This window comes from Protopterus annectens, chromosome 11.part0 (genome assembly GCF_019279795.1).
Source record: "Protopterus annectens isolate FY-2018-M chromosome 11.part0, PAN1.0, whole genome shotgun sequence".
Taxonomy (NCBI): domain Eukaryota; kingdom Metazoa; phylum Chordata; order Ceratodontiformes; family Protopteridae; genus Protopterus; species Protopterus annectens.
The window spans coordinates 947,588,666-947,599,337 of NC_056745.1; the positions used below are offsets into that span (position 1 = coordinate 947,588,666).

At 36.8% G+C, this 10,672-nt stretch overlaps 1 non-coding gene across 1 annotated transcript; it reads right to left on the reverse strand.

Moving 5' to 3' along the window:
- Nucleotides 1-1,428: 1,428 nt before the first annotated feature.
- Nucleotides 1,429-1,515, reverse strand: TRNASTOP-UCA. The gene has a single exon. It is a non-coding gene; the product is annotated as a tRNA-Sec (tRNA).
- Nucleotides 1,516-10,672: the final 9,157 nt, after the last annotated feature.

The following is a 10,672-nucleotide window of genomic DNA, read 5'->3' on the forward strand; positions in this document are numbered from 1 at the left end:
TGGCCACAATACCGAAAGGTTTGTTTGGCACAATAACAACACTCTGCATCACCAAAAGAACACCACCCCCATGGAGAAGCATGGTGATGGCAGTGTCCTGCTTTGGGGTTGCTGTTCATAAGCTGGAAGTGGGCTTTTAGCCAAGGTGGAGGGGATTAGGAACAGTTCAAAATACCAGTCCCTTTTGGCTCAAAATCATCATGTGTCTGCTAGAAAAATGTGGATGGAGAGGATTACACCTTTCCACACACCAATGATCCATACCATACATCAAAATCCATAAACGAATGTCTTCACCAGAAGACAATTAACGTTTTGGAATGGCCCAGCCACAGTCCACACATACATCCAATAGAAAATCTGTGGCGTGCCCTGAAGAGGCCTGTGCAGAAGAGATGCCCTCGCAATCTGACAGAGTTGGAGGGTTTCTGCAAGGCAGAGTGTACAGATATTGCTAAGTCGAGATGTGCAATGCTAATACACACCTTCCCAAGAGGACTGACTGCTGTTATGAAATACAAAAGGTACTTTAACAAACTATTAGTTTAAGGGTGTACACAGTCATGCAACCAGCCTTGTGTACGCATTTCAACTTCTATATGTTAGCCCTAACCAATGTGTTTGTTCTTCAATTGGATTGCACAGGTTATAGGTCACATTAAAGGTGGGAAATGTTATCACATGATTTCTGTAGTCTCATGTTATATATCAGACAAACCTGGCATGTTAACATGGGTGTCTACACTTATTATATCCACTGTAAGCTTAGAAGATTGTTAGTGTAACCAATTCTGTTGTACCATAAAAGTACTGCAGGTTTTAAAGTGTGAAACTCAAAATATGTCATTAATTAGTGACACTAATCCTCATATCGTCCCAGTAATATGACAGACAAACACAGGATTTATGATGAACAGGCCAGAAATATGAGCCACACATGCAGACATTCAATGACACTCTGCACAGTTCATAGGTAGATACTAGACTATCAACCCTAGGTCCTATACAAGCCTAGTCAAAAAGGTACCCTGGCTTTCGCCTCTTCGCCACCCAAGAAAATTATTTTCCTGTGCCCCTGTGTTTTCCTGTGCCCCTTTTCTCTTTTAAAATTTTTCTTGATAGAGTTATACAAGACTGAAACCCATGCTCAAAGATCTGAATCTGAATATCCAGAACCACTGCAAAACAGAAATGGAATGAGAGTTGGCCAAAGCATAAGATGAATAAATAGCACATACAGTAGAAATGCAAAGAATAAATTGTAGCATAAGATACATATCAACTTGCTGCACCTTTCAAATGGTTCAAAGAGAGTAAATACTAATCTGTCAAAGAATGCTGCAAAGATGAAGTGCAACAAACCTACTTTTTGCTTTAATGGTTCAAAATATGAAAGCATGTTTTTATGATTCATTTTTAAAAAGAGTACGCTCGAACGGTGGAATTGAACCACTCTGTCGCTACACAGCTACAGGTTTGAAACCTGCACCCCAGACCCCTAAAGTTCATCCAGGCGAAAAATTGAGAAGTATGTTCTGTAGGAGTTGCCACTGTGCTATACAGGTGAACAGCAATTATGTGTCCATGGGTGCAGTGTGTGCTGCTTGAAGGCCCATCACCTACTAACACTACTCACATATCACAGAGGTGTATATAGGTAGTAACATTAAGTGGAAAGGGCTGCACTGCATGATGTTGAGGGCCTGTCCAGGGTGTGTATGTAGTGGTCTGACTGTGTTGTGAATGTCACCAGTTGGCTATTATGAGGTCTGTGTAATACCTGTAAAGACAGCTGTATGCAAATGACAGTTTTCTTTGCTACAAACATGGTTGTGCAGCTTACATATTAAATTTTTACTGTGTCAAATGACTGCAACAGTTATTGTGTATTTTACTCCAAATTTGCAAGTAGTTAAAGAAGTCAGTAACATTTCAGAATAGCTGTCTTAATTTTCTGGAAGCAAGAACTATTAATATATATGTTATGTATTTACCATTGAGGGGCTCTGTTTGCTTTAACACCTAAAAAAAACACTATTTTACTACTGAGGTACAGAACTTGTACTAACTAATTTGAGAGTCTGTACCATATGTTCACAATTTTTCACAATGTATGGCCATTTACATTATTTTTCTCATCTCATGCATCATTACCGAGAAAAGCTTAGTTCTGCTTACTGTCACACCTGTGTAACTTGCATTGCCACTTCACTGAATTGAGATTTTATATCATCAGCCCTAAAAGGTTGTAGTTCTACAAAATCAATATATTTTGTTCATTTTTCAAATTTCTGACACTTGTTTCTTGTTTATACAGTGATCATCTAAGAAGAGCAGGGAATAAGTAAGGTGGAAACTTGACTGAAAGAACTATAATTTCTGTTAATGAAATTGCAACCCCTTAATTTTTCTCATTTTGGAATTAACATTTGATGGAGTGTTCTTAAAAGATTTGTTCTATACATTCTGTCCATTCAACATTTATCAGTAGATGTAACATAATTAATGCAAGAGCTGATAATATATTTCTTTATAATACTAAACATCTGTGAAATAAATTTAGTGTCTTATGTTCAGATTTCTTGCTAAACAATATTGACAGCATCATTATCTGTATTACAAATGAATCTTGGCATAAATGTCAAAATATAGGGTCATCTGAAGACTGTTATGCATACCATAACTGCAGACACAAAAACAGATGGAGAGCATGTGTCAAATTAATTTAAAAATCAGTTCATATCTGAGATAAGTTATGGTTGTCATAACTCATAAATGCTTTAGATTATCTGCACTTAGACCACACTACCATATATTTAATAGGGTGTTATTGATCTTAGATTACCTGTACTAATTATTATTGGGTTTAACTGTAGCTCTACATAATCATTCTCTAATCAAGTGAGAATGTGTCATAATACAATCATCATTTAGGCAGCTATCAGGGCATTTCTATTATGCACATACCCAGTGTGCATACCCATTGACGTCCAAGTGTTTGGCGTGCAAAGGGCCATATTAAGGGTGTGTCACCTACTTCCATAAGTGACAAAACCCCTCAGAAAGCTTTGCCCACCCTACAAGCAAACACATCCATGTGATCTTGAGTCTCTTTCAGAGATTCTAGCATGGAGTATTGCACCCTTAGTATCCAGTAAGTGTAGCATTGTCACCCTTTTCATTCTCCTGACCGCTCTTCCAGCTCCCACACTATGAATCAAACCCCGGACTGAAGACTCATAGTCAGGAGTTGATCCCTGTATGACACGGAGCTGGCAGAGCAACATTGTTGATGAATGAACTCAACTACCCTACCACCAATGACACAGGAGCAAGATAAATGAGAACATCTTTATTGACTTTATATATAAAAACAGTCTATTGTAAGTTATGTTTTCCACATGACAGAGCCCAACATTCTAAATATTTTTATTATTTATTTGTTAATTGTACAACATAAGCATATTAATGTCGCAAAACATGCATACAGATCGAACAGTCAGTTTGCCCATTGTAAATCTAGCATTACTCTTATAAATGAGTTCTGTAACTACAAATATTGTTAGTATGACATTTCCTGGTAATTCAATAATCAGTCTTAAAAGATATCTAGGGGTCTCACTGGAAAACATTTATCATTAGTTGCTATTACAAATTACCATACAAACAACCACCTCTTAAAATATTTTTTTGCTCTTGTATTTTCTCATCTATTTACAAAAAAAAATCCTCTGAAAAATGATGACATTGTCCAAAGTTTTGTTCCCAGGATTCTTTTTCTTTATTTATTTTTTCCATTACCTTCCTCTTCTACTAGGCTAATGGCACAAGAGCCTTTACAACCCTAGCCAATAACACCCAAGGTATGACAGTATTATATCTCATTTCCCCAGATAAAGGTCAGGGTGGTACCAGGGTAGTGGGTCTTTGAGTTTTGGGGTCCTGAGTCATTTTGAAGACTGCCTCTGTCCATAAGAGACATGGGCAGTACCCCAGGAGTGAGTTTACAGTCCCCTATCCAGTTATGCAAATTCTTTTTGAAGAGACTGAGGGACGGCTTTGTTTACAAAGATGAGAAGCTTATCACATAGTCTTTGGGATGTAAATCTATCACTGGTGCTTGTTTGTTTTAAGTATTACAAGTCATAGCTGACAAATCCAAATCTGTCCCATGAATGTAGACACATCTGTTGTTGTCAATTGCTGTCAAGTTGATAGGTTCATAGGTATTTACTAGGCAAACACTCCAGGAGACAAGCCCAATTTTCCATTTACCCCAAAGCAGTATATGGTTAAGTGACTTGATCAGAGGCAGAGCAGAAAAATGGTGGCTGAGGGAATCAATCCCTAGATTACACAGAACAACATGTTAACAGCTCATAGCCTTAATCCTTTGCCTTAACTGTCAGACATGATGTCCACTTATGGTGTCCTTTGGATAATTATCCTGAATTGTGTTGTCCTCAGTCAGAAAACTAAACACTGATAAAAAGGCATCGACTGCTGTAGTTATTGTATCAACCCACTGCATTGCTGGTGTTCCTGTTTTACAATGACCTTCAACCTTATCAAGCATGGTGCATTTTGCTAATGATGTTTTTCTTTGCAAGATATGTCCAAAAAATGAAATGGAAGCATTATCAGTTGAGTTTATTCCCTCTATTACCAATTTGGTTGTTTTGGGTGCAATACATGGTATAGACTGTATTCATCTTCAACACCATAATTATTCCTGTTTTTTGCTTCACCACCCAGCTTGGCTCCCTATAGAACTGTTGGCACTTGAAATGCTGAGTGCAGACAAGCCAAGAAAAAGACTGAAAACACAGGAGAAGAGCTCTAGCCTAAATTGTCATATGCGTAGCTAGTGATGTGCACTAAACTCAGCACCAGAATTTGCTTCTATTTACATCATTTAGCATTTCTATAATTTGGTGCTACAAACATAGCCAATCTGATTTATAGTATGCATATATTTGGTTTTAAGGAAATAAGACAAATAGCTGCTAACACACTTTATCCTGTAGTTCTGGGTTTGATTCCCCCAGTCTCCATTTGTAAAGTGCATGCCTCTGAACAGCTACCTTAATCTGACAATGTTTTCAGACAATCCCTAAAAACACTGTTGCATTGTGGGTTTACCTGACTAGTAAACGAGTAAAAGAAAAACTTTTAAATGTTATGCCTGCATCATGATATTGATTGCAGTTTCAGGAATTTTGAGAGCAAAGATGAAACATTTTCAAGTCCTGAAACTTAATTTTCTGGTTAGAGATTGCAATTTGTTATGCCATGTTGCCAACACAGAAGTACCTTGTAAACAGAGATGCGTTCCTTCACACAAAAATACATTTTTAGATAAAGTCAGCATCCAGAAACTAGCAGACTAAACATTAACGGGCAAAGGTTAATGTCATGCATGCTGCAGAACATGCAAGCCTGCCACTGCAGATCAGGTTCTGACTGTTAGTCTTACCTATTAAACAAAACAATGATAGAGTACAGCAGCATGCATTTAAAATATAGTATAAGTGTTATTAATGAAAATGTTTGACAAGTCAATGCAAACACTTAAACAATATTTTTATAATTCAATGAGACAAAAAATATAAAAGTTTCCTAAAGATGCATTTGTTCTCTAGATTTGGACTATTTTTTTGCTGAATATATTATGCATAATAATAACTCTTCATGGTGTTGTTAGGCAGAAACAGAATGATGAAAACTGCCCTGTATTTTTTATTTTACAGTTCTCTATTTTCAAAAAATAAAACTTATCAAATTGATTGCTTGTTTTTACATATTTATTAGGATGTCCAGGGCGATAACTGTATGGTTTTCATGTACACTGGTTTAATCAGACTAATGTATTAAACTCAAATGAACGTCTCAGTAGTTGATTTACTTATAAGGTTAAGTCTGTGACACATTATCAGACTTGCCTGACACTAAGCACTGAAAGAAATGGCAACATACCTCTCAACTGTCCAAATTTTTCCAGAATGTCCAGATTTTTGTCTCATATTTTTGATCTTTTCCTCATAAAATTTTGGTTTACTGGCAAATCATTGACATGTCATTGCAGATTGAAGTCAGAAAATGGCAGACATTTGAGTTTCAAACTTCATGCTCTTCAAAAAATTCATGCTAATGTAAAATCTATTATTCTATCAACTTTCTAAATTTCTAAGAGCAGTATTAAAAATCTTTCCCTATTTTTGGTCCTTTGTCCCCCCATTAATTATGGCTTTATCTGGATTTCTTGCTCTAAGAGGTTGAGAGGTATGAATGGCAACACTATTAGAAACTGGGTGATAAGAAACACAAGTTGAAATAGAATGCAAATACACTTTAATTCAAGGTTTCCAGACATGTTCATATGCACATTAAGTTGTACGAGTTCTTTAATGAGATTATACTTACCAGAGAAAACAAAAATGTATCTTGTTTTATTAAGCATTTGCTATAGTGTCAACTAGAATGCACATTTATGGACAGCAAAAATTGACTTTTACTTTTCTATTACAATTCCTTCATTTTTTATAACACGTCACTGTATGGTTGGGATTCTACTTCTCTCTATGCACATCTATAAAACTAATCATATAAACCCAGGATGCAAGATGCTAAATACAGCAAGATAATGAAGTTTTTAAACAAGTGAAATCCTGGCTGATAGCAGCTGATGTAAGGAATATACATTTACTGTGCTTCCATTACTAAGAACCACTAAAAAATGCAAACAGTAAAATATTATACCACATTTGGTAAGTTTCCTGTCATTAAAGAATGCAAATCATGTATATTTTAAAGCATTAATAAAAGCTAGGAGCACTATAAACCTTTAGAGTTATGCTAGTTATTTGGTCAGTCTCCTGTCATTACAGAATGCTCGTCATGTACACGTTAAAACATTAACAAAAGCTAGGAGCACTGTAATCCTTTAGAGTAATGTTAGTATTTTGCAATGAATGTTAAGGCAGCAAAGTTAATATGATGTCATCATAAAAGGACAACGTAGAATAACCAGTCAGCATTGCCATAATCTGTGCATAGCATCATTGCCTGCAAAAAGAACATTGCGTTCATTGCATTTATACCACAACAGGAAAATAAATATATAACCAGAATATGCCTTAAGAAAAGCTTAGCTGACACTTGTTGTAATTGCATGGAATCTACCACTTCCATTTGCCCAATTATCTTTTCACAGACTATTGCATTTATACTGACTTACTACATAGTTTCTAAAAACAAAAAAATTAAGCAGATCCTGACTGACAGAGTGACTGCAGTAAGCAAAATTTCAGCCACAATTTCTGTAAAGAATGAGTGATAAGAAATCTAAGCAAAACATCCCTAATTAAAATACTCATATCCCAAAACTAAAATCATTCATAATTACCATTATGTGAGACCAGATTCACAAAACCTACATGCAAGTCTGCACTACCAACCCCCACCCACAAAGCTGTGCAAGCTTACATTATGAGCTCACACAATACCATCTCTGTGTCATGTTTTTCTTTCCAACCCTATCTGCAGAAACATCTGCAGGTTATATTTTTGTGTTGGTTGAGAAACAAATAAGTTGGACATACAATGACATTTTTTTAAGTAATAGCACAGTGAATGAAAGCAAATCTCTAGTAGCCACATCTCTTACAAAATACTTAATATCTGTCCAATGCACCTTTGTAAGTATTGTACAATAGTATGATTACTTATATTTGATTATTAAATCTTGAGAATATGTTTTGTTCTACCTTATTTTACACCTAGGTGCCATTAAAACTTTTCATTGTATTACTTTTATATTCTTTTAAGTCTTGGGCAGTCCTGAAAATTGTCCAGATAGCATTTGGTTGAATGATCATCTGAGTTAACATTTGCCATGTGTGTCAATTTAACTCATTACCCTACTGGTGGATGAAGCTTGAACTCTCAAACTATGACTGCCAGAGCTTCAACTCAACAACAGTTGGAGTTTCTCCATAGGAAATCACTTTTAGCGAGTTGTGCCAGAAGAAATTCTCCTTGGGGGAATTTCCCACTTTTTAAGTGCAACCTCAGAGTTGGTATACATAAGTTTGGGGGAGTGGGGGGTTGCTCCCCTTTAAAAATACTTAAAAATATATTTTTTGGCAAGATGTTTTCAGTGAATATAATCCAGGTATTCTGATCCTCAGTGCATTCACTTTCATCCACTCATAGTGGAAGAGACTTAGCTAAATGTTTATTTTGTAAAATGCACAAGATTTATTAAGTAAGAGCAACAATCAGTAAAAGAGGAGTAAGACTGTCTGTGGTGTGTGTGTGTGTGTGTGTGTGTGTGTGTGTGTGTGTGTGTGTGTGTGTGTGTGTGTGTGTGTCTGTGTGCATGAATGAGAGAGACTGTGTGTGGATTAGGGTTAGGTAAGAGGATAGACTGCAGAAACATGTGAGTGTTTATGTTGGGGTTAAAGTAAGAGTTACATTAGGATATAGATGTGAGTGTGTGTGTGTGTGTGTGTGTGTGTGTGTGTGTGTGTGTGTGTGTGTGTGTGTGTGTGTGTGTGTGTGTGTGTGTGTGTGTGTGTGTGCATGAATGAGAGTGACTGTGTATGGATTAGGGTTAGGTAAGAGGATAGACTGCAGAAACATGTAAGTGTTTATGGTGGGGTTAAAGTAAGAGTTACATTAGGATATAGATGTGTGTGTGTGTGTGTGTGTGTGTGTGTGTGTGTGTGTGTGTGTGTGTGTGTGTGGGTGTGTGTGTGTGTGTGTGTGTGTGTGTGTGGGTGTGGGTGTGTGTGTGTGTGTGTGAGCGTGTGTGTGATATTGTGCATGTTTTGTGTCCTCGATATCTGGTACAGTGGCAGTGTTATTAGAAGGGTATTTCTAAGTTTAAGAGTAGGGCTTAGGTTAGACGCAAGGGCAGTGGTAGGGTAAGAATGTGTTTGTAAAGTGAGCAGGAGCATGTCCCTTGTCCACTTTACTAGTGCATGCCAACCCTAACCTTGCTCCTAACTCCAATTCTACACCTTACCTTACGAAAAAAACTTCCCATAATACTACCACTATTCAGCAAATTATGTCTGAAGTTAGTGGTAGGGTGAACACACACACACACACACACACACACACACACACACACTTTGCAATTTGGTTTATATACAAACACACGGGCACTCCTGGGGAAGGCTGGCACAGGTTCACTAGCTATGCCCCCTTCTGCCCAGACTATAAAGTATAAATCACTGACACCAACCACTCTTAGTTATCAGCTACTAATAAAGGCCCTTACCAAAGGGTACCCAATTCTACTGTGTAATGTTACTGCTATCCAAATAGTAAGTGTGACCAGAACTTTTAAGGATATTTAGAAGTGGCCTATACAGTATCACCAAATACATATGCAAGTAACCTAAGAGCTTAAATATGGGTCTATATTGAAAGCTCAAAAGCCCTAATAACCGAATACATAAACACTGACATATTCCATGAACTGCAAATACACTGAACGCCCTAAACCATGAAATTCAAAAGCGTGAATCGTCATAGTTGTCCCACCCCACCACCCGCTACATACTACCTACCCAAACAAACTAAACACATACATACACTAACCAAAACCATACTTCTAACCATAAACTAAACCCTACTTCTAACCCTACACTAAATCTTGCATATACCACCATCTACGCACTTACCTTAACCCACACCCTAACCCTAAGGTCCGTAACTATCGTACACTTACCTTAACAAGCTATACCCAAACAAAATAAATAATCCACGCACATACACGTAACAAAACCCTACATCTAACCCTACACTAAATCTCACATACATTACCATCTATGCACTTACCTTAACCTGCACCCTAACGCTAAGGTCCATAACTATCGCAAACACTTACCTTACGAGCTATACCATGGAAGGGCCAACCATGACGATTTGACATTTGGGATTTTGTGCTTCAGGACGACCGATGTTTATGTGGTTCGATGAAGACGTGTCGACATTTATGTATTCAGGTAAGTGCGTCTTCGAGGATGTAATAGGTAACCCTTAAATATCTCTAAACAAAACCAGCCACAATAAAAAGGTTTAAATATATTTAATAATAAAAGTACAACACAATACTCATTAACTCAACACAGTGACAATAGAGTTCAGAATCACAGGAAATATTTTAAAACAACATTGCAGAACAGTCTCACATAAATACAGAAAACATGTAGACTACTCTTACTATATTCCTATCTAACTCTAAGAGATACTATGCCCTAAATGTCTTACTTACAGAGCCAGGCAGATATAGGTGAAAAGTGCTGAAGAGATGTTTACAGGTCCAGAACAAAATGCACAGACTTTCTCTCTGAGATAGTTCTTAAATTAATAATACACATTACTGCTGGGTTAGCTAGATGATATCACTGTTTGACACCTACATCTAGTCCCAGGCTAAACAGATACCAACAGAATTTAAAATGTCTCTATGAAAAATACTTATCTCTTAGAAGCTGACACTTATCTCTTAGAAACTTGCCTGAAACTGGAAGTCATAAAACAATTACCTTGGAAACCTCTAATTACCTCTATTTCCAGACAATAGAGCCTAGACATCCTGTCTCTTAGCTGAGATAAATCAACTTTATAACAAATCATAAAACTTTTTACTTATTTTCTC